General features: G+C 40.4%; 1 protein-coding gene across 4 annotated transcripts in view; it reads right to left on the bottom strand.

The window, feature by feature from the left end:
- Nucleotides 1-25,407, bottom strand: part of LOC128643579 (phosphatidate phosphatase LPIN2) — a 212,554-nt gene that overhangs the window by 146,324 nt on the left and 40,823 nt on the right. Inside the window, exon 2 of one of the 4 annotated variants that reach the window (XM_053696420.1) lies at nt 14,864-15,080. The exons of the other annotated variants lie outside the window; for them this stretch is intronic. The gene's annotated coding sequence lies outside the window, so the exon portion shown is untranslated. The remainder of the gene's footprint in view (nt 1-14,863; nt 15,081-25,407) is intronic. 4 annotated transcript variants of the gene reach the window in all.

Genomic DNA, 25,407 nt, shown 5'->3' with positions numbered 1-25,407 from the left:
CCACTAGAGTCGCCTTGGGATCCCTGGATCTGGACCCGTAGCAAGGAACCTTGAAGTTCTGACGAGACGCCATCAGATCCATGTCTGGAATGCCCCATAATTGAGTCAACTGGGCAAAAATCTCCGGGTGGAGTTCCCACTCCCCCGGATGGAATGTCTGACGACTCAGATAATCCGCCTCCCAGTTTTCCACTCCTGGGATGTGGATCGCAGATAGGTGGCAGGAATGATCCTCCGCCCATTTTATGATTTTGGTCACTTTTCTCATCGCCAGGGAACTCCTTGTTCCCCCCTGATGGTTGATGTAAGCAACAGTTGTCATGTTGTCTGATTGGAATCTTATGAATCTGGCCTTTGCTAGTTGAGGCCAAGCCCTGAGAGTATTGAATATCGCTCTCAGTTCCAGAATGTTTATCGGGAGAAGAGACTCTTCCCGAGACCATAGCCCCTGAGCTTTCAGGGAGTCCCAGACCGCGCCCCAGCCCACTAGACTGGCGTCGGTCGTGACGATGACCCACTCTGGTCTGCGGAAACTCATTCCCTGGGACAGGTGGTCCTGGGTTAGCCACCAACGGAGTGAGTCTCTGGTCTTCTGATCTACTTGAATCACTGGAGACAAGTCTGTATAGTCCCCATTCCACTGTTTCAGCATGCACAGTTGTAATGGTCTTAGATGAATTCGCGCAAAAGGAACTATGTCCATTGCTGCAACCATCAACCCTACTACTTCCATGCACTGAGCTATGGAAGGACGTGGAAGTACTAGGGGTCTCCTGCGTGGGCAAAACTGGTGTAGACACAGAAGGAGATGATGTAGAACTATGTCTATTCCCTTCATCTGATGAATCATCTTGGGCAACTTTACTATCTGTGGCAGTACTGTCCTTACTTTGTTTGGACGCTATGGCACAATTATCACACAATTTTGAAGGGGGAGACACATTGGCTTCCATACATACAGAACATAGTTTATCTGAAGGTACAGACATGTTAAACAGGCTTAAACTTGTCAATAAAGTACAAAAACCATTTTAAAACAAAACCGTTACTGTCTCTTTAAATTTTAAACAGGGCACACTTTATTACTGAATATGTGAAAAACTATGAAGGAATTGTTCAAATTTAACCAAATTTTCACCACAGTGTCTTAAAGCATTCAAAGCATTGCACCCCAAATTTCAGACCTTTAACCCTTAAAATGAGGAAACCGGAGCCGGTTACAGTTTTAACCCCTCTACAGTCCCAGCTACAGCCTTTGCTGCGACTTTACCAAACCAAGGGGGGTATACGATACCAAATGAAGCCTTCTAGGAACCTTTTCAACTACTTTCAGACCCACACACATGCAGCTGCATGTCCTGCTCTCAAAAGTAACTGCGCAATAATGGCGCGAAAATGAGGCTCAGCCTACTACAGGGGAAGGCCCTTCCTGACTGGAAAGGTGTCTTAACCAGTGCCTGACGTAAAAAAAACGTTCCCCAAAGTTTATAAAGTGTGAATTTCAACATCAAGCTGTATAAAATGCCCAAATAAAGCAATCGATCTAGCCCATAAAAGTGTCTACCAGTTTTATAGCCCATATTAAGCACTTTATTCTGTTTGAGACTAAGAAAATGGCTTACCGGTCCCCATGAGGGGAAATGACAGCCTTCCAGCATTACACAGTCTTGTTAGAAATATGGCTAGTCATACCTTAAGCAGAAAAGTCTGCCAACTGTTTCCCCCAACTGAAGTTATTTCATCTCAACAGTCCTATGTGGAAACAGCAAACGATTTTAGTTACTGCTGCTAAAATCATATTCCTCTCACAAACAGAACTCTTCATCTTTTTCTGTTTCAGAGTAAATAGTACATACCAGCACTATTTTAAAATAACAAACTCTTGATAGTAGAATAAAAAAACTACAACTAAACACCACATACTCTTCACCATCTCCGTGGAGATGCTGCCTGTGCAACGGCAAAGAGAATGACTGGGGTGGGCGGAGCCTAGGAGGGACTATATGGACAGCTTTTGCTGTGCTCTTTGCCATTTCCTGTTGGGGAAGAGAATATTCCCCACAAGTTATGGATGACGCCATGGACCGGACACACCAATGTTGGAGAAATTGCATGCTCTCTCTGAATCATGAACGTTTAAATTTTGACTTTACTGTCCCTTTAAGTTCAGACTAAGTAAAATGACATTGTCTTTTTATCATGCATGTGTTGATTATGCAAATCTATTGTATTTATTAGTCCTTAAAATGGACATTATAAGCAGTATTTTTTTTACTACAATTGTGCAGCATGTGCACAATAATTTACTTTTATGATATGCTCACTTTCTGAAAAAATAAAGATATACATATTTGTAAAGCTCCGCAAAGTCCATAGTTGATATCCTCAAGACCTCCTTCCTGGCACTAATTGTTATTTTCTTTAATCAAAAACCACTTGATCTTGCTGTTCTTTTGCATGTAGTGCGCTCCTGCACTGAATAACAGCTTTAACCAGCATGGAAGCACTGAAGTGAACAGTGCGAATGGGCAGCTAGTGATTGAATAACCTTATCTACGAAATAACCTTTTTTTCCTCTTCAAGTCGGTTTTTAAAAAAGTAAAGAGAGCCTGGTGATATCAGAAATGGGCTTTGCATGTTTATTTTTTATACGGCGAGCATAGCATTGACGTAACCAATTGTGCACAATTGTAGTGGTGGTGGTGGTGGGGGGGGGCGGGGGAATCATAATTTACTGTCCCTTTAAGTCCATAAGCAAACGGACTGGCATTCTGATAGAATGGAATGAGAGTCTTTGTGAAGAAACCTGTTTCTTACAAAGTTAATAATAATAATTAAAAAAAAATAAGTTAATTTCATAGATAAATTATTAAAATTACACACAGATGTACTTAATATTGCTGTAGTATAAAACCAGCAATCTATATATGTACATGGGTGCATTTCAATGTTAAATAGAAGCATTTTACAATATACTTCTTTATTACTGCTTTTCAGTGGCATACACACATATGCTTTGAAGGCCCATGTACCAGTACCAGCATTCATACAATAGCTTGTATGACACAAATTAAGTTACCCTGATACAATACTCATGCAAGGTCTCTAAGCAAGCATGGTGTTAAAATGCTAATGATCTAGTCTCATGTAGCATATGTGCGTATGCTGCTGAAACAGTTATCACTTTTACTAGAAGCATTTTTGAATATGGAACTATATTGCACAATGCTTCTATATAAAAACTCAAACAAACCCATGCACGTTTAAATGTTGATATTTCTATAATTTTCAGGTTATACATATTTACTCTCTCAGTCCAATTGTGATAAAAACAGGATTTCCCCAAATAACCCATTGTTTCCTACTGAATGACCTCTGGTTAAAGGGACACTGAACCCAAATGTTTTCTTTCGTGATTCAGATAGAGCATGACATTTTAAGCAACTTTCTAATTTACTTCTATTATCAATTTTTCTTCATTCTCTTGCTATCTTTATTTGAAAAAGAAGGCATCTAAGGGTTTTTTGGTTCAGTACTCTGGACAGCACTTTTTTTATTGGTGGATGAATTTATCCACCAATCAGCAAGAACAACCCAGGTTGTTCACAAAAAATGGGGCGGCATCTAAACTTACATTCTTGCATTTCAAATAAAGATACCAAGAGAATAAAGAAAAATGTATAATAGGAGTAAATTAGAAAGTTGCTTAAAATGTTATGCTCTACCTGAATCACAATAGAAAAAATTTGGGTTCACTGCCCCTTTAACCCCTTAATGACAACTGACATACCAGGTACGTCATGCAAACAGTTAATGACAATAGATGTACCTGGTACTAACAGAGTGCTGGAAGCGATCACAATCGCTTCCAGCAGCCCTCAGGGTATTGCAGTGATGCCTCGATATGGAGGCATCCTGCAATACCTTTTTATAAGCCTCCGATGCAGAGAGAGCCACTCTGTGGCCCTCTCTGCACCGGTAGCGATGGTGCTGTTTGTTGGTGGGTGGGTGGGACGGACGGACTGTAGCAGGGAGGCAGGTTGGCGGCCCATCGCTACCCGGCATCCGGTGCCGGAAGCATGTGGGGGGGCCTGCACGGGCGCGCGCGCATGCTTTAGCCACTGACACCAATGAGATCATTAGAGGGAGAAAAAGTTAAATAAAATTAAATATAAAAGGATCTGGGAGGGGGATGAGGGTATTGTGGGGGGGGGGCTGCTACACTACAGAAAACGTTTAAAAGGTCAAAAGAAAAAAAAATACTTTTGTTTTTGGGGGCAAACTTGCCAGTACCCAAGATGGCAGCAATTAGGTAGCTGGGGAGGGTTAGAGAGCTGGGGGGGGGGGGGGGGGGGGGATCAGGGATCCATCACAGCTAATATATTTTATTAATTTTTATTAAAAAAAAAACAACAAAAAAAAACCTCCTTTTATTTAGACTTTCTGCCAGTACTTAAGATGGCGGGGACAATTGTGGGGTGGGGGAGGGAAGAGAGCTGTTTGGGAGGGATCAGGGGGTGGGATGTGTCAGGTTGGAGGCTGATCTCTACACTAAAGCTAAAAATTAACCCTGCAAGCTCCCTACAAGCTACCTAATTAACCCCTTCACTGCTGGGCATAATTCATAATTTCAGTGAGAAACCTAAAATTGTGAAAAATGTAAAGTTTTATTTGCTTGCATTTGGCTGTGAAATGGTGGCATGAAATATACCAAAATTGGCCTGGATCAATACTTGGGGTTGTCTACTACACTAAAGCTAAAATTAACCCTACAAGCTCCCTAATTAACCCCTTCACTGCTGGGCATAAAACATGTGTGGTGCGCAGCAGCATTTAGCGGCCTTCTAATTACCAAAAAGCAAAGCCAAAGCCATATAAAAGTCTGCTATTTCTGAACAAAGGGGATCCCAGAGAAGCATTTACAACCATTTGTGCCATAATTGCAGTAGCGGTTTGTAAATAATTTCAGTGGGAAACCTAAAGTTTGTGAAAAAGTGAACTTTTTTTTTATTTGATCGCATTTGGCGGTGAAACAGTGGCATGAAATATACAAAAATGGGCATAGATCAATACTTTGGGTTGTCTTCTAAAAAAAAAAAATTATATATATATATATATATACACATGTCAAGGGAAATTCAGGGATTCCTGACAGATATCCGTGTCCCAATGTAACTAGCGCTAATTTTGAAAAAAAGTGGGTTGGAAATAGCAAAGTGCTACTTGTATTTATTTCCCTATACCTTGCAAAAAAGCAAAGAAAAAAAGGTAAACATTGGTATTTCTAAACTCAGGACAAAATTTTGAAACTATTTAGCATCAGTGATTTTTGGTGGTTGTAGATGTGTAACAGATTTTGGGGGTCAAAGTTAGAAAAAGTGTGTTTTTTTCCTTTTTTCCCCTCATATTTTATAATTTTTTTTATAGTAAATTATAAGATATGAAGAAAATAATGGTATCTTTAGAAAGTCCATTTAATGGCGAGAAAAACGGTATATAATATGTGTGGGTACAGTAAATGAGTAAGAAGAAAATTACAGCTAAACACAAACACTGCAGAAATGTAAAAATAGCCTTTGTCCTTAAAGGGACAGTAAAGTCAAAACTAAACTTTCATGATTCAGATAGGGCATGCAATTTTAAACAACTTTCCAATTTACTTTTATCATCAAATTTGCTTTGTTCCCTTGATGGTATTTTTGAAAAGCTAAACCTAGCTAGGCTCAAACTGATTTTTAAACAGTTGAAAACCGCCTCCTAGCTCAGAGCATTTTGAAAGTTTTTCACAGTTAGACTGTGCTAGTTCACATGTGTCATATAGATAACATTGTGCTCACTCCTGTGAAGTTATTTAGGAGTCTTCACTGATTGACTACACTGCATGTCTGTCAAAGGCACTTAGACAAGGAGGCTGTCTTCAAAGGCTTAGATACAAGGTGCAGAGGTAAAAAGTATATTAATATAACTTTTGGTAAAGCAAAAACGGGGAATGGGTAATAAAGGGATTATCTTTCTTTTTAAATAAGAACATTTTTGGTGTAGACCGTCCCTTTAAGGGTAAGAAAATTGAAAAATGGTCTGGTCATTAAGGGGTTAAGTATCTCAGAAAGCATACAGATCTGTATGTTACTGACAAAATGATTATGAGTTATTCTTCAAATACTTACACACACACATACATAAATTATATATATATATTTTATTATATGTGTGTGTGTGCGCATTTTATATTGAAGGAACTGTGTTGTGGTTTGCTTTACTTCATACAGACATCCTGTTGTCTTCTGTATTCTCAGATAAACTAAAAATTGCTAACTCAGAATCTTCCTTGTCCGTAATTTTATCAGAAGTTCCCAGAGCTATACTTGGTACAAGGCCCGCTTATATCCCCCGCTTATCTAGGAAATCCAGTCACTGGGAGCGATATTTAAAGTCCAAACATTTAAAAACAAGGGTTTTATAGATTGAATATTATTAATTTGGTTTACAGCACAGGTTATACAAGATCTTCAAATCTTATCTTGTAACAAAAGCACATGTCCCTAGATAGAACAGAAGTTTACTAAAAATGTAATCCACACAGCCTAACTTAATTAATGAAAACAAAACATTGTAGTAAACAAGCAATATTTACTTTGCTAGATTATGCTGTACAATTCCTTTAAAATGTTTGCATGTTCTACACACTCTTGAGCAGGGCTTGATTATACTGTGGTGTCAATATCTGAGCTCAGAAACCCATGCGCCAGGCCCAGTTTTTAAAACACAATGCTGCCCAATAGCCAGCACTACTTATTCTTCTAGGGGTTGCAAAAACAGTGTTAATTATGCGTTGAGGAAGGAGAAAAAGATACACACCAGTCGATCGTCACCTCCCCTCTAAGTGTTCAGGAAAAGAACATCTACTGTTTCCTCCTCCTTCTCTCCCCCATCTTACTCCTCTCGAGTACACAAAAGACCAGCTCTTGTTTTAACTCTGATAGCCTAGGGGAAGTACTCAGTGAGAAAAGCCAGCCCTGCGTAGCCAATTTAAGACTTGCTCTTGCGTCTCATGTAAATGTGTAACCACCTCCTGTTTCTCCTGTAAACGTGTAACCGCCTCCTGTTTCTCATGTAAACGTGTAACCGCCTCCTGCTTCTCCTGTAAATGTGTAACCGCCTCCTGCTTCTCCTGTAAATGTGTAACCGCCTCCTGCTTCACCTGTAAATGTGTAACCGCCTCATGTTTCTCCTGTAAATGCGTAACCGCCTCATGCTTCTCATGTAAATGTGTAACCGCCTTATGCTTCTCATGTAAATGTGTAACCGCCTCATGCTTCTCATGTAAATGTGTAACCGCCTCATGCTTCTCATGTAAATGTGTAACCGCCTCATGCTTCTCATGTAAATGTATGCAAATGTATATAACACCATATTTATTGTGTGCATAACAGATAGTACAACACTAAGAGGCTACTGCAGCTGATGAAGATGGAGAAGTTGGAGAGACTATTAAGAAATTTAGTAGACTGCATGTAAATATGCTGTGACCTGCTTCTCCTTCCTTCTGACTGCACAGATGAAGTACCTTTTCTGACACAGGCCGGTCCTGCTTTGCTGCCCCTCTCCTGAGTGAAGACTGTCTCTCAACTCTTCAGCTGCCCGCTAACCATGAAGTTGGGTACACAGAGTTGGAGATATGTAAAATTTTACCCCATAGGGCTTGATTTATCAAGTGACAGCGGCGTACCTATGCACCCCTGTCCGCTGCAGCTCGCCTCTGGCGGGCAGAATTCCATTGGCGGAATTCACCCTTGCACAAGATCTATTTTGCGCTCTTGTGCCACAAGGCTCCATGCCCGCGCAAGCTAATCAAATTACCGCTGCTTGATAAATACTGACTGCAAGTTCTCTTGTGAGAACCTGAAGTCGTAATGCTTCGAACGGCTTGATAAATCGAGCCCATAGCGCCTTCTCCATTCCTCATACTCCGCCCATTTAATGCTGATGACCTTTCCAGGGAAAGAGTCTCAATCTGAGGAGTGTTCTTCCTTCTTTGTTAACATTTTGCTCACTATTGGTTTCACCTTAATTATCCACTCTCTTATTAAGTGCACCCATGAATAATCTTCAAATTCAAATCAGCCAATAGGATGAGAGCTACTGAAATCCAATTGGCTGATTTGAATTTGAAGATTCAAATCAGCCAATAAGAATGCAAGTGATGCCATATTTAAACGCATAACTTGCATTCAATATTCAGTGTATGGCGGTGATCGTACGAAGAGGATCCTCCACGCTCCATGGCTCAGTCGTCGCTGGTCTTCAGTTCCACGGTCATCTCCGTTCCGGCTTGGTCCTGGATGAAGATGGAAGATATTGTCGGTTCCAAGAAGACTTCACCGCTGCCTGGAAGAGGACCTTCTCCGCCGGACTTCAGGAACAGTGAGTACCTATTTGGGGCTTAGAGTTCTTTTTTTTTGTTTTGTTTTTTTAGATTAGGAAATTGGGGCACTGAAAAAGAGTGGAATGTCCATAAAAATGTCCCCTTTAGGGGCAATGGGTAGTTTAGGATTTTTTAGTGTTAGTTTTTTATTTTTATTTTGGGGGGTTTGGTGGGTGGTGGTTTTTACTGTTGGGGGGACTTAGTATTTTTTTAATGCAAAAGAGCTGTTTAGTATTAGATTAGGGTGTGTTTTTATTTTGGGGGGCTTTTTTTATTATTATTTTCATAGGGATTATGTTTATTTTTTTTTTAATTTTTGATAATTTGGTTTATTATTTTCTGTAATGATTTTTTGTAATTTTTTACAAATTTTTTTGTAATTTTCGATTAATTTAATTTTAGGTTTTTTTTTTTTTTTAAGTAGTTTTTTTATTTTAATTGTAATTCAATATTTTATAATTTAGGTAATTGGGGTTCATTTAGGGGGTGTTAGGTTTCAGCAGTTACGTTGAAGCCTGTGCCACATATGTAATCTTTCCCTAGATAAGGGTGCTACCATTACAACACAAGTTCTACTGTCATACAGTTGCTGTAGCAGAAATCCTCTGATAAGCATGGGCAATAAACTGACTGGAGCTATTGTATGGCGTCTCTTAGCAACACCTCAAAGGAAAATCTGCTCCTTTACCTTCCTGTAAAGACCACAGCTCCAGTGCGGAGCAATAACAGAAGGTAATGGACACTGCACAAATTACGTTACAAACTATAGACAAAGAACAATTTATTTATTTTTTGATCAGGAAAACAGAATTTATGCTTACCTGATAAATTACTTTCTCCAACGGTGTGTCCGGTCCACGGCGTCATCCTTACTTGTGGGAATATCTCTTCCCCAACAGGAAATGGCAAAGAGTCCCAGCAAAGCTGGCCATATAGTCCCTCCTAGGCTCCGCCCACCCCAGTCATTCGACCGACAGACAGGAGGAAATATATAGGAGAAACCATATGGTACCGTGGTGACTAGTTAGAGAAAATAATTCATCAGACCTGATTAAAAAAACAGGGCGGGCCGTGGACCGGACACACCGTTGGAGAAAGTAATTTATCAGGTAAGCATAAATTCTGTTTTCTCCAACATTGGTGTGTCCGGTCCACGGCGTCATCCTTACTTGTGGGAACCAATACCAAAGCTTTAGGACACGGATGAAGGGAGGGAGCAAATCAGTTTACCTAAACGGAAGGCACCACGGCTTGCAAAACCTTTCTCCCAAAAATAGCCTCCGAAGAAGCAAAAGTATCAAATTTGTAAAATTTGGCAAAAGTGTGCAGTGAAGACCAAGTCGCTGCCTTACATATCTGGTCAACCGAAGCCTCGTTCTTGAAGGCCCATGTGGAAGCCACAGCCCTAGTGGAGTGAGCTGTGATTCTTTCAGGAGGCTGTCGTCCGGCAGTCTCATAAGCCAATCGGATGATGCTTTTAAGCCAAAAGGAAAGAGAGGTAGAAGTCGCTTTTTGACCTCTCCTTTTACCAGAATAGACAACAAACAAAGAAGATGTTTGTCTGAAATCTTTTGTAGCCTCTAAATAGAATTTTAGAGCACGGACTACGTCCAAATTGTGTAACAAACGTTCCTTCTTTGAAACTGGATTCCTGGTTAATATTTTTGTTAGAAACAACCTTTGGAAGGAAACCAGGTTTAGTACGCAAAACAACCTTATCTGAATGGAACACCAGATAGGGCGGATTACACTGCAAAGCAGATAACTCAGAAACTCTTCTAGCAGAAGAAATAGCAACCAAAAACAAAACTTTCCAAGATAGTAACTTAATATCTATGGAATGTAAAGGTTCAAACGGAACCCCTTGAAGAACTGAAAGAACTAGATTTAGACTCCAGGGAGGAGTCAAAGGTCTGTAAACAGGCTTGATCCTAACCAGAGCCTTAACAAATGCTTGAACATCTGGCACAGCTGCCAGTCTTTTGTGTAGTAAGACAGATAAAGCAGAGATCTGTCCCTTTAGAGAACTTGCAGATAATCCTTTCTCCAAACCTTCTTGTAGAAAGGAGAGAATCTTAGGAATTTTTATCTTATTCCATGGGAATCCTTTGGATTCACACCAACAGATATATCTTTTCCATATTTTATGGTAAATCTTTCTAGTTACTGGTTTTCTGGCCTGAACCAGAGTATCTATCACAGAATCTGAAAACCCACGCTTCGATAGAATCAAGCGTTCAATCTCCAAGCCGTCAGCTGGAGGGAGACCAGATTTGGATGTTCGAATGGACCCTGAACAAGAAGGTCCTGTCTCAAAGGTAGCTTCCATGGTGGAACCGATGATATATTCACCAGGTCTGCATACCAAGTCCTGCGTGGCCACGCAGGAGCTATCAAGATCACCGAGGCCCTCTCCTGATTGATCCTGGCTACCAGCCTGGGAATGAGAGGAAACGGTGGAAATACATAAGCTAGGTTGAAGGTCCAAGGTGCTACTAGTGCATCTACTAGAGTCGCCTTGGGATCCCTGGATCTGGACCCGTAGCAAGGAACCTTGAAGTTCTGACGAGACGCCATCAGATCCATGTCTGGAATGCCCCATAATTGAGTTATTTGGGCAAAGATCTCCGGGTGGAGTTCCCACTCCCCCGGATGGAATGTCTGACGACTCAGATAATCCGCTTCCCAGTTTTCCACACCTGGGATGTGGATCGCAGACAGGTGGCAGGAGTGATCCTCCGCCCATTGAATTATTTTGGTCACTTCTTTCATTGCCAGGGAACTCCTTGTTCCCCCGATGATTGATATACGCAACGGTCGTCATGTTGTCTTATTGGAATCTTATGAATCTGGCCTTTGCTAGCTGAGGCCAAGCCCTGAGAGCATTGAAGATCGCTCTTAGATCCAGAATGTTTATCGGGAGAAGAGACTCTTCCCGAGACCATAGTCCCTGAGCTTTCAGGGATTCCCAGACCGCGCCCCAGCCCACTAGACTGGCGTCGGTCGTGACAATGACCCACTCTGGTCTGCGGAAGCTCATTCCCTGGGATAGATGGTCCAAGGTCAGCCACCAACGGAGTGAATCTCTGGTCTTCTGATCTACTTGAATCATTGGAGACAAGTCTGTATAGTCCCCATTCCACTGTTTGAGCATGCACAGTTGTAATGGTCTTAGATGAATTCGTGCAAAAGGAACTATGTCCATTGCTGCAACCATCAACCCTACTACTTCCATGCACTGCGCTATGGAAGGACGTGGAACAGAATGAAGAACTTGACAAGTGCTTAGAAGTTTTGACTTTCTGACCTCTGTCAGAAAAATCCTCATTTCTAAGGGATCTATTATTGTTCCCAAGAAGGGAACTCTTGTTGACGGAGACAGAGAACTTTTTTTCTATGTTCACCTTCCATCCGTGTGATCTGAGAAAGGCCAGAACGATGTCTGTATGAGCCTTTGCTTTTGACAGGGACGACGCTTGTATTAGAATGTCGTCCAAGTAAGGTACTACTGCAATGCCCCTCGGTCTTAGAACCGCTAGAAGGGACCCTAGTACCTTTGTGAAAATCCTTGGAGCAGTGGCTAACCCGAATGGGAGGGCCACAAACTGGTAATGTTTGTCCAGAAAGGCGAACCTTAGGAACTGATGATGTTCTTTGTGGATAGGAATATGTAGGTACGCATCCTTTAGATCCACGGTAGTCATAAATTGACCTTCCTGGATAGTGGGTAGAATCGTTCGAATGGTTTCCATCTTGAACGATGGTACCCTGAGAAATTTGTTTAGGATCTTCAAATCCAAAATTGGTCTGAAAGTTCCCTCTTTTTTGGGAACTACGAACAGATTGGAATAAAATCCCATTTAAACACCAAAAAACTCTTAACCATCTCCGTGGAGATGTTGCCTGTGCAACGGCAAAGAGAATGACTGGGGTGGGCGGAGCCTAGGAGGGAATATATGGCCAGCTTTGCTGGGACTCTTTGCCATTTCCTGTTGGGGAAGAGATATTCCCACAAGTAAGGATGACGCCGTGGACCGGACACACCAATGTTGGAGAAACACGTGTTAGATCTAACTTTATATATATATATATATATATATATATATATATATATTCCATTGAAACAGAGGAACATCTATGTCACAATGTTTTTTACATTCATAAAGTTACATCAGTGAGAAAAAACAAAGAAAAACACAGCACAATACTTTAGTTGTATATGCCAGAAAAAATAAAGATTACAATGTAAGGCACATGTAGGTCAACAACATCGTTAGTTAAATCAGTCATGCCCCTAAACCAATGACAAAATATTCTGTAGAACTAAACATTATGATCTTCCTCCGTTTTTTTTCTCAATTAACTTGAAATCAGTAACAAACAACCAAACAAAAAAATAAATAAAGATTTATTTGGTTATCTGCAGGTTAGACACTTCTTAAATACAAGGAAAGACATCTTTTGTCAAAAACTGGGATGGCCTATTGACAGGGATTTCCCTCTTTCAGGCGGGTATGCACTCCATCTCTTATTGGTATAAGCTATTGCTGCAAAGAGAGTGGGAATCCAATCTGGATTCTTTGGCACGTAGATGGGCGATAGACATTCCAGGGATTAACAACAACGCTATAAGCCAAAGCATTGTGAGAACTTGGCTTGCCACATCTCTACTTTCCTGGAGGGAATCGCAACTAACATTGATTAATTGTACATATGTAACACCATACATGTTAAGCATATGGAATAAAAATCAAAGCTTTTATTGTCAGAGATGTAATTTTCCTAGAGCAAATCTTGGTCACTGTATCTGGAGCTGTCCTAAGGTATTCAGCTTCTGGGCCAAAATTTCTTTTTGGCTCTTAAAATAAGGTGACCAGATTTTTAAAATAAAATCCGGGGACATATTTTTTTTTTCATTTTATTGGCAAATGGTAAAAGACTTTTATTAGCATATTTTCCTCAAATTATATATGCAGTGTATTTGGTATGTGTTTATGGAGTGATTGTTCGAGATTTACGTTATTTCTCACCGTCCATGTGAGATAAAAAAAATACTTCTTAGAAAGCATTTGGTAGACATATCCCAACAAATTCTTACACACATGCGCTCATACACACACACTCGCTGTCACACACACACACATGCAGTCTCTCACACACACACACAAACACGCTGTCTCACACATACATGCTGTCTCTCACACACAAGTGCTGTCACACACACACACTGTCACACAGTCACACAGTCTCACACAGATGCTCTCTCTGCCACACACACTGTCACACACACACAGTCTCACACCGATGCTCTCTCGGCCACACACACAGTCTCACACAGATGCTCTCTCTGCCACACACAGATGCGCTCTCTGCCACACACAGATGCGCTCTCTGCCACACACACTGTCACACACAGATGCGCTCTCTGCCACACACACACTGTCATGCCACCCGTCCCTTAAAATACGGAACACTTATAAGTTACACATGCTTCAGGGAGGAATATGAATAGTGCTGTCCAGAAACACAATACATGTTCCTCCCTGCACACCCTGCAGCATGTGTAACTCATAAGTGTCCAGGAAAACATGGCTGATGTGGCAACCCTAACTGTCACACACACTGTCTCACCACTGTCTCACACACTGATGCTCTCTCTGCCACACACACTGTCTCACACACTGTCACACACTGATGCTCTCTCTGCCACACACACAAAAAATGCTCTTTCCTACAGATTGTTTCTCTTACACTAACCCATACAGATCTCACTCTCTAACACAAGGTGTCTCACACACACTCACAGAAACAAGCAGTAACACTGACATTCAGTAGCTGTCTCAACAACTCACAAAGATAATAACTCATGATGAGCTTCCCCACAGAATTTTTTTTAAATTTTATCAAACTTACCCAACAAAAGCATGCAAGGAGCTTCTTAAAAACGTAATATTCCTGAATTGCACTGGCTGCTTACTGTGACAGACAGCTCAGGAGGCAGCAGGGTTCACCGGCTGGTGGCAGATGCAAAAGGACCCAGGGAGCAATGAGCTTGCATTCAGTTGCACGTCTAGTGTCTCTTGCTGCCTGTGTGCACCATCCATCACTTAGCTCAGGGATCTTTTCCTGCAATATGGATCTAACTGAGCTGAGCTTGAGTGTGGAGAGAGCACAGTGGGAGAAGTTTAGGAAGTTTGAATAAGCAAAACGCCAGCTCCTCTCCCTAAAAGCCTGCATGGTACAGGATTACAGATATGTTTTAGCGTGCTGCAAAACCATAAGTGAGGCGAGGTGGGCGGGGCTAAGTTGCAACGTAAAAACACTGGTTGGATAGTAGTACAGTGCTTACAGAACTGCCACCTCTGCTTCTGTCTAAATCATTTCACATAGTTTACAGTTATTGCCTGCGCTTGCTGAACAAAACACAGACACACTCACAGTGCATGTGCTGCTGACTGCACTGAATCCCACTTCTGCACCGCTAGTAGTAACTCCGCCCCTGGACAGCTGATCGTGCTGAAGGTGTTAGAATGTGTTTTAACAGGCGCAGCGCAGTCCATCCGTCTTCCGGAGACATAATTTGTCCGGGGACAGTCTCCTCAATTCGGGGACGTCTGGTCACCCTATCTTAAAAATAACTAGACAACAGTTGTCCCTAAAAAAAGAGGAAATAATTATGTTATATAAGAATATAGAACGACTGCCAATCCCAAATCTTAGTTTTATAAACTTTACGATATATGTGCAAGGATTATTATCTTTTCTTCATGGAAATCTAAAAAGCGCCAAACTTCTCACAATTTATTAATAATATGCATATGAAATTGGTACTGGAACAATAGGACACATCCATTGACTCAGAACACGAGATACATAGTTTTCTTTTTTTTTTTTAAAATGGGGTAATTTTATTCAAAGTTTACCAGATAAAGTTCAGAAACAGTATATTTACCCATTTCGGAATTCGATTTACATACAAGAAGCTTACCTGAGAGGTGAATTTTCTGATTAGAAGACATACATTTAATTCATGGCGGTGAGGGGGGGTGAGGGTGCGGGGGGTGGGAGTGGCCAGGGAGAGCTCTGTTTTTGTCTCTACAAATTTTTGTTGTTGTTAGATCTAACTTTAAAAGGAAATCACTTATTACATATATCCTGTGGGTTTCAGATATTAGAGAAATGTATACACGTGTTTAGGCAGAAAAGAAAAAAGATGCTAATGTACTTTGAACAAGCAAACAGGTTTCTTATCTTTAACATGAACTCTGCCCTCCAACACAAAAGGTGTCTTTTTTTACCGTAATACTTAGATTTTGAAGTACTAAATAAAAACTGAACACTAAACAGGCAAATGCAATTCACATTTAATCTGCATTGTGGTTGCTTGTGGTGCTATGTCATGTTGTTATTTGTGTATATGAATTAGCCGATTTTGTGTTTTGAAGCCACAACCTAATAAAAATGGGTTGAGCTTGTAGGTATAATCAGATCTCATTACTTTATCACATTGTGTACATATACCTGCTTCTTTATCTTATATCTGTCCATAAACCAATCACCAATACTTGAAGAGAACAATGGAAAATTAACATATTACCTTATCTCTTCTATAACCCACTGGGAGTGTAATTTCTTCTACTGGCTGTGTTAACACAGCTTGGCCTTGAGGCCAAAAACTTTCAGGATAGGTGGGGATACCACAGGTTAAAACTATTTCAAATGCCAATATAAGGGTAATGGAAATACTTGTAAACAATTTAATACACTCCAGCAGGTAAAGTGGATCATTGGGAACAAATTAAACGGGAGACATTTTTTGAGTAAATTGTTCCTTTAATTACAAAGCCGCTGTACATATGTACATCATTTCAGCATGCAGTGCCACACATGAATGTGCTTTCTCATAAAAGGCATATTAATGTAAGTCAAAATGAAGCTTTTATTATTCAGAGAGAGCATGCAATTAAAAAAAATATTTATTTGTTTTACCTTTATTTAAAGCGTTAGGCAGCAAGATAAAAATTCCCTCTTTCACTTCACTCCCTCCACCTGAGAATGCTGAATGGCTAGAAAAAAACTTCACAAGCTTCCACTGATAGGCTAATAGAACCTGTCAATCTATTCACTGCTTCTTCCTGGTCTTCATTGATTGGCAAAAGCCTGCATCATAAAAGCAGCATTCGAAAACGTAAAAGAAAATAATGCGCAATTATTTTCGTTTAATCTTCGGATGTTTTTGTTTTGGGTATGCAAAGAAAATAACGAAAATGTAAATGTTCCCTATTTTCTTTCATTCTTCCAAAAACGAATGCACATCCCTAATGGAAACTTTATTTTAGTTGCGTTTGGTTTTAGATATAAGCCCACACTTTTACAGGTTCTATCATCTCCAGCTCTATTTGTTTGATATTGCAACTAAATGTAAATGCTATACAGATGCAAGGCAGATTAAGTCAACACTTGTGTTTCAGCATGCAGATGGGTAATGTAGGCGGTTCACATACCTTACCACTACTGTTAGTCATTTTAAAGGACCATTATAGTAAAAAAGGATATGCTCTTGTTTGTTAAAGGGACAGTCAACACCAGAATTTTTGTTGTTTAAAAAGAAAGATAATCCCTTTATTACCCATTCCCCAGTTTTGCATAACCAACACAGTTATAATAATACACGTTTTACCTCTGTAATTATCTTGTATCTAAGTTTCTGCTGACTGCCCCCTTATTTCAGTTCTTTTGACAGACATGCAGTTTAGCCAATCAGTGCTCACTCCTAGGTCACTTTACGTGCATGAGCTCAATGTTATCTATATGAAACATGTGAACTAATGCCCTCTAGTGGTCAAAATGTATTCAGATTAGAGGCAGTCTTCAAGGTCTAAGAAATTAGCATATGAACCTCCTAGTTTTAGCTTTCAACTAAGAATGCCAAGAGAACAAAGCAAAATTGGTGATAAAAGTAATTTGGGAAATTGTTTAAAATTGCATGCCCTATTTAAAACATGAAAGGTTTTTTTGGACTTGACTGTCCCTTTAAAGCATGTCATTTTATCACTGTCAACCTTGCTAAGCTATGTGTTTAACCACTGCCCCTCTGCATATGAAAAGGCCCTTTACACAAACAGGAGTAAGCTGGAGTAAGTATACATTGGTATTCTCCTAAAACTTTGGGGCTTGGTTAGGAGTCTGAAAATCAGAGCAAATGTTATTTATAAAAAAAAAAAAAAAAAAAAAAAAAAAAAGTATAGTTTTGCTTATTTTTAAACAAAAAAAACCTATATAGGCTATATAATAAATGGATAATCTACAAAACAGTCATACAAAGACAAATCTAGTGTATAATGTCCCTTTAACACATTTTCACTATAATAGCCCTTTAAAGACCTACATAGATATCACATACATTTTTCCCTATGTTCTTAGTTTGAAATGCAAATATATACACGTAAATAAATGCTGGTAACAAAGTAATTAAGTTATGTTTATTAGCATCCTTTGCATTAACTACTTACAGAATTTTAAAAAAATGCATAAGATAATTCTATCATTTGATGAATGAGTTAACAGACGAAGCAGTCTTTCATTCACAGGCAAGTCCACAGGAAGTTTTTGATCTTTGATATTTTATTCAGTTTGCCTTCTAGCAGACTTTTCTTACAGTAGCTGTTTGTGCTCTCAAATGAAAGGAAAAAAATGCACAGTTTGAGCTTTTTTCCACAGAATATTTTGCCAGAGGGGGCATTGTGAAGTAGCTGGGGGGAGGGGGGGCAGTGTAATAGCTTGTAATATTATAACATTTTCTACTATCCAAAGCACATATTAGAACATAAATTTATTTAATGATAATGTTAAGCAATACACATTGAAAACATTAAAATAGCTCAATTTAGCTAAATATTGGCTTACATGTTAGCAGGGTTGCCTGTAAACTAAACTGCAGGGGTGTTGTGCCCATTAAAAAGGTTATAGGGAGGATTTTGCTAGCAGGTTTAGTATATTCTTGCTAAACAATTATCTCACAGTCATTTAGATTTGTTATTACATTCTCAAAACACAAAATCAACCTGTCTGTCAACCCAAAGAACAATCCATTTGGATTTTTTTCAAGTTCTTATGTCAAAAGCATTTAACTTTGCATTAAAGTAAAACCACAGCTTATGCAATACAAATACATTATCACCAGTCAGACTGCACAGCAGAATAAAAAGGTAGGTTAAAATAATTACATTTTATATTGTCAGTAAAAAAAATTACACAAATATAATCTGGTTTCAGTGTTATGGTGCATTAGGGATCTATTTCTAGGCAAGCACATTACTCCTCTTTATGAATAAAAACATATAAAACAACAGTTAATGGGCCATAATACCCAAATGTTTAAACACTTGAAAATGACACAGTATAGCTGTAAAAAGCAGACTAGAAAATATCACCTGAACATCTCTATGTAAAAAAGAAAGATATTTTACCTCAAAAGTTTCTCAGTAGCCACATCCCACTGTAAAGTACTTTTAAGCAGCAAATTAGTATGTCTGTCCCGGGACAGCTAAGGGAGTGAGCTTACGTGCACAATCATTTTATTTCCCTATTCAGTGTAAGGAAGTTAACAATGAAATCTCATGAGAGTTAAGTGAAATCTCATGAGATCACAGTAAAAAAAAAAAAAAAAGTTCATGACCTCAGCACTGTTGATGCTGATTGGTTGCTGTTCATTTCTTCTTCTTTTTTTCTTTTTTTTTCTTACCTGCAGCTGAGTATAACATTTTACACAGAACTTACTCTGCTGAGCTGAGGAAATTGGGAGGTAAAATATCTTCCTTTTTTACATAGAGATGCTCAGATGATATTTTCCGGTCAGCTTTTTACAGTTATATTGCATCAGTTTCAAGTGATTTAGCATATAAGTATTATGTCCCTATAAATTAAAAGTAACAACAGTTTGTAAATATCTTGCGTTTCATGTACTTGGCCGAGTTAGTCACTGAATGCACCATCTGAGTACCTAACCACTCATTTTCATTGACATATTTTGCACATATGATGGCCTCTAAATTCAGCCAACCATAAAGAGCACAAGTAGGATCATCAGATATAGTAGAAAGAGACTGTATCTCAGCTTTGCAAAACCAGCATTGTTATAATAAAGGGATATGGAACTCAAAAAAATGTTCTATTGTGATTCAGACAGAGAATAACATTTAAAAAAAAAGTTTCCAATTTACTACTATCAAATTTGCTTTTTTCCCCCATGATTATCTAAGTTGAAGTGATACCTAGGTAGGCATCTGAAGCACTACATGGCAGGAAATAGTGCGGCCATCTAGTGCTCTTGCTAATGGAGAAGGTTCTTGCAAAACTGCTGCCATATAGTGCCCCTGCTTTTCAACAAAAGCTACCAAGAGAATGAAGAAAAATTGAATTGATAATAGAAGTAAATTAGAAAGTTGTTTAAAACTGCATGCTCTATCTGAGCCATGAAAGAAAAATGTTGGGTTACCTATCACTTTAAAAAGGGATAGTCTAGTCAAAATTAAACTTTCATAATTCAGATAGAAACTGCAATTTTAAGCAACTTTCTAATTTACTCCTTAACACATTTTTTCTTCATTCTCTTGGTATCTTTATTTGAAAAAACAAGAAAGTAAGCATAGAAGCCGGCCCATTTTTGGTTCAGAACCTGGGTAGCGTTTTCTGATTGGTGTCTAAATGTAGCCACCAATCAGTAAGCACTACCCAGGTGCCGAAACAAAAATGGGCTGGCTCCTAAGCTTACAGTCAAATAAAGATACCAAGAGAACAAAGAAAATTTATAATAGGAGAAAATTAGAAAGTTGCTTAAAATTGCATCTAAATCACAAAAGTTTAATTTCGATTAGACTATTCCTTTAATGTAATTTATAATCTCTAAATCTCTACCTGTCAACACCAAAATTGTTATTGTTTAAAAAGATAGATAACTCCTTTACTACCCATTCCCCAGCTTTGCACAACCAACATTGTTATATTAATATACTTTATAAAATCTAAACCTCTAAATTTCTGCCCGTTTCTAAGCCACTACAGACAGCCTCTTATTGCATGCTTTGTTTATTAGCTTTTCACAACAATAGACTTCTAATTCATGTGAGTCATATAAATAACATTGTGCTCTCTCCTGTGGGTTGTGGCCGACACTGTACTAATTGGCTAAAATGCAAATCAATAGATAATAAAATGAATAGCCATGTGATAAGGGGGCTGTCAAAAGAGGCTTAGATACAAGGTAATCACAGATATTATAAGTATATTAAATATAACCATGTTGGCTGCGCAAAACTGGGGAATGGGTAATAAAGGGATTATCAAGCTTTTTAAACAATACAAAATTCTGGAGTTGACTGTCCTTTTAAGTCCCTGCACGCCACCTCTTATTAGCTTTTCACAGCCAGACAGGGCTATTTCATGTGTAAAACTGAAAAAAGGAAATGTATGCTTACCAGATAAATTCGTTTCTTTTACAATATGACGAGTCCACGGATTTCATCCTTACTTATGGGATATCGCCTCCTGATCAGCAGGAGGAGGCAAAGAGCTCCACAGCAGAGCTGCATAAATAGCTCCTCCCTTCCCCCCAACCCAGTCATTCGACTAAAGTTAGGAAGAGAAAGGAAAAGCCAAGGAGCAGAGGTGACTGAAGTTTAACAAAAATAAAAACCTGTCTTTATAAAAAAGAACGACAGGGTGGGCCGTGGACTCGTCATATCGTAAAAGAACCAAATTTATCAGGCAAGCATAAATTTCCTTTTCTTTTACAAGATATGACGAGTCCACGGATTTCATCCTTACTTATGGGATACAATACCAAAGCTATAGGACATGGATGAAAGGGAGGGAAAAGGCAGGAACCTAAATGGAAGGCACCACTGCTTGAAGAACCTGTCTCCCAAAAACAGCCTCAGATGAAGCAAAAGTATCAAATTTGGAAAATGTGTGTAGAGACGACCAAGTTGCAGCCTTGCAAATCTGTTCAACAGAAGCATCATTTTTAAATGCCCATGAGGAAGCCACAGCCCTAGTAGAATGAGCCGTAATTCGTTCTGGAGGCTGCTGTCCAGCAGTCTCATATGCAACACGGATGATAATCTTCAGCCAAAAAGAAAGAGAGGTAGCCGTAGCTTTCTGAACCCTACATTTAATAATAAAACTTTCAAAGATAATAACTTAATATCTATGGAATGCATAGGTTCAAACGGAACCCCTTGAAGAACATTAAGAACTAAATTCAAACTCCAAGGAGGAGCAATAGATCTAAACACAGCCCGGATTCTAGTCAGGGCCTGACAAAAAGATTGAACATCTGCCAGACGTTTGTGTAACAAAATAGACAAAGCAGAAATCTGTCCCTTTAAGGAACTTGCTGCTAACCCTTTCTCCAATCCTTCTTGGAGAAAAGATAAAATCCTGGGAATCCTAACCCTACTCCATGAAAAGCCCTTGGATTCGCACCAATAAAGATATTAGCGCCATATCTTATGGTAAAAGTTTTCTAGTAACAGGCTTGCGTGCCTGAATCAAGGTATCAATGACCGCATCAGAGAACCCCCGCTTAGATAAAATCAAGCGTTCAATCTCCAAGCAGTCAGCTGCAGAGAAATTAGATTCGGATGATGGAAGGGTCCCTGAATGAGAAGGTCCTGCCTCAATGGAAGCTTCCACGGAGGCAGAGAGGACATGTCTACCAGATCGGCATACCAGGTCCTGCGAGGCCACACAGGAGCGATTAGAATAACTGAAGCCCTCTCCTGTTTGATCCGTGCAATAACCCGGGGAAGGTGAGCAAACGGTGGAAACACATAAGCTAGGTTGAACGACCAAGGCACTGCCAAGGCATCTATCAGTTCGGCCTGAGGATCCCTGGACCTGGATCCGTATCTCGGGAGCTTGGCATTCTGACGAGACGCCATCAGATCCAATTCCGGTCTGCCCCACCTAAGAATCAGGTTGGCAAAGACCTCCGGATGGAGTTCCCATTCCCCCGGATGAAACGTCAGTCTGCTCAAAAAATCCGCTTCCCAGCTGTCCACTCCTGGGATGTAGATTGCTGACATAACAAGAGTGAGCCTCCGCCCACCGAATTATCTTGGATACTTCTGTCATCGCTAAGGAACTCCTTGTTCCCCCCTGAAGATTGATGTAAGCCACAGTCGTTATGTTGTCCGACTGAAACCGGATGAATTTGGCCGAAGCCAACTGAGGCCAAGCCTGAAGCACATTGAATATTGCTCTCAATTTCAGAATATTGATTGGAAGTACAGACTCCGAGCGAGTCCACACACCCTGAGCCTTCAGGGAATTCCAGACTGCGCCCCATCCTAGTAGACTGGCGTCCGTTGTCACTATCACCCAAGAAGGTCTGCGGAAGCACGTCCCTTGGGACAGATGATCCAGCGACAACCACCAAAGAAGAGAGTCTCTTGTCTCCTGATCCAGATCTATCTGAGGAGACAAATTTGCATAATCTCCATTCCACTGTCTGAGCATGCTCAGTTGAAGAGGTCTGAGATGAAAACAAGCAAACTGAATGATGTCCATTGCCGCCACCATCAATCCAATTACATCCATGCACTGAGCCACTGACGGCCGAGGATTGGACTGAAGGGCTCGGCAAGTATTCAGAATCTTTAACTTTCTGACCTCCGTCAAGAAGATCTTCATGGATATAGAGTCTATTAGAGTTCCCAGGATAGGAACCCTTGTCTGTGGAATTAGTAAACTCTTTTCCAGATTCACTTTCCACCCGTGAGTTCTTAGAAAGGTCAGAACCATGTTGGTATGAGACTTTGTCAGTTGATAAGACGACGTCTGGATCAGAATATCGTCCAGATAAGGCGCCACTGCAATGCCCCGCGGTCTGAGAACCGCCAGCAGAGACCCCAGAACCTTTATGAAGATCCTGGGTGCCGTGGCCAGTCCGAAAGGAAGAGCCACAAACTGAAAATGTTTGTCCAGAAAGGCAAACCTCAGGAACTGGAGATCTTTGTTGATAGGAATATGAAGATATGCATCCTTTAAGTCCATGGTAGTCATATATTGACCCTCCTGGATCAATGGAAGAATTGTCCGAATAGTCTCCATTTTGAAGGATGGAACTCTGAGAAACTTGTTTAGACTCTTGAGATCGAAAATGGGTCGGAACGTTCCCTCTTTTTTGGGAACCACAAAAAGATTGGAGTAAAACCCCTGTCCCTGTTCTTGTATGGGAACGGGACAAATTACTCCTATAGTGGAGAGGTCTTTTACACAACGTAAGAATGCCTCTCTTTTTGTCTGGTCTACAGACAATCGTGAAAGAAGAAACCTCCCCCTTGGGACACAATCTCTAGTGTCCAGGGATCCTAAACGTCTCTTATCCAATCCTGGACAAAGAGAGAAAGTCTGCCCCCTACTAGATCCGGTCCCGGATCGGGGGCCACCCCTTCATGCTGTCTTGGAAGCAGTCGCGGGCTTCTTGGGGTGCTTACCCTTGTTCCAAGCCTGGTTGGGTCTCCAGGTGAGCTTGGCTTGAGGATAATTCCCTTCCTGTTTAGCGGAGGGGGAAGGGGAAATTCCTTTAAAATTGCAAAAGGAGCGAAAATGACTGACGTCCCCTTTGCTTGGATGTCTTATCTTGAGGGAGGAGGTGACCCTTACCTCCCGTAATGTCAAAAATGATTTCTTTCAAATCAGGCCCGAACAGAGTCTTTCCCTTGAAAGGAATAGCCAAAAGCTTGGATTTAGAGGACACATCCGCAGACCAAGATTTTAACCATAAGGCTCTACGCGCTAAAATGGAAAATCCGGCATTCTTAGCCACCAATTTGGCGATCTGGAATGCGGCATCTGTGACAAAAGAATTAGCCAGCTTAAGGGCCTTAATTCTGTCCATTATCTCTTCTAAAGAAGTCTCAGTCTTAAGAGACTCCCCTAAGGCGTCAAACTAAAAGGCGGCCGCAGTTGTGACTGGTACAATGCAGGCCGTTGGTTGTAATAAATATCCCTCGTGAACAAAAAGCTTCTTTAGAAGACCCTCCAACTTTTTATCCATAGGGTCTTTGAAGGCACAACTGTCCTCAATAGGGATAGTCGTACGTTTAGCCAGGGTAGAAATAGCTCCCTCCACCTTTGGGATCGTTTGTCAAGAGTCCCGAACGGAGTCAGCTATAGGGTACATCGTCTTAAAAATAGCGGAAGGTGAGAACGGGATACCCGGTCTTTCCCATTCCCGTGTAATAATTTCCGTAATTCTCTTAGGAACCGGAAAGACATCAGAGTAAGCAGGAACTTCTAAGTATTTGTCCATCTTACACAATTTCTCTGGAGGTACCACAATAGAGTCACAGTCGTCCAGAGTCAGCAAAATCTCTCGCAGCAACAGGCGGAGGTGTTAAAGTTTAAATCTGAAGGACATGACATCCGAATCTGTCTGAGGTAACGCACCTGAGTCAGACAGTTCAACCTCAGAAAGGGTCTCTCTACCCCCCAATTCAGATCCCTGGGAGGGTACATCAGAGATAGCCATCAAAAGCATCAGAAGTCGCAGGAACCACATAGGTCTCTGTCCTGCTGCATTTGCCCTGTAACACTGGCAACTTAGATAAAACTTCTGTGAGAGTAGATGTCATGACTGCAGCCATATCCTGCAAGGTAAAAGAAGCAGACGCCGATGAAGAACATGGCGTCGCTTGAGCGGGGGTTAAAGGCTGTGACGCTTGGGGAGAAACTTGCGGCATACCCTGAATCTCATCAGTCTGAGCACAATCTTTAGACATATCTTTACTAAAAAATATTTTTTCTTTACATTGCAAGGCTCTCTCAATACAAGAGTCACAAAGTGTAACAGGGGGTTCCACAATGGCATCTAAACCCACGGGACATGTACTTTGTTCAATGTCATCCATGATAACAGGAACACAAAACCAAACTTGGTTGAGTCACAGGAACAGAAACACTAATAAAAAATATAT

The sequence above is a fragment of the Bombina bombina genome, unplaced genomic scaffold, assembly GCF_027579735.1.
Source record: "Bombina bombina isolate aBomBom1 unplaced genomic scaffold, aBomBom1.pri scaffold_565, whole genome shotgun sequence".
In the NCBI taxonomy this organism is placed as follows: domain Eukaryota; kingdom Metazoa; phylum Chordata; class Amphibia; order Anura; family Bombinatoridae; genus Bombina; species Bombina bombina.
This window is presented reverse-complemented; position numbering and strand designations above follow the sequence as displayed.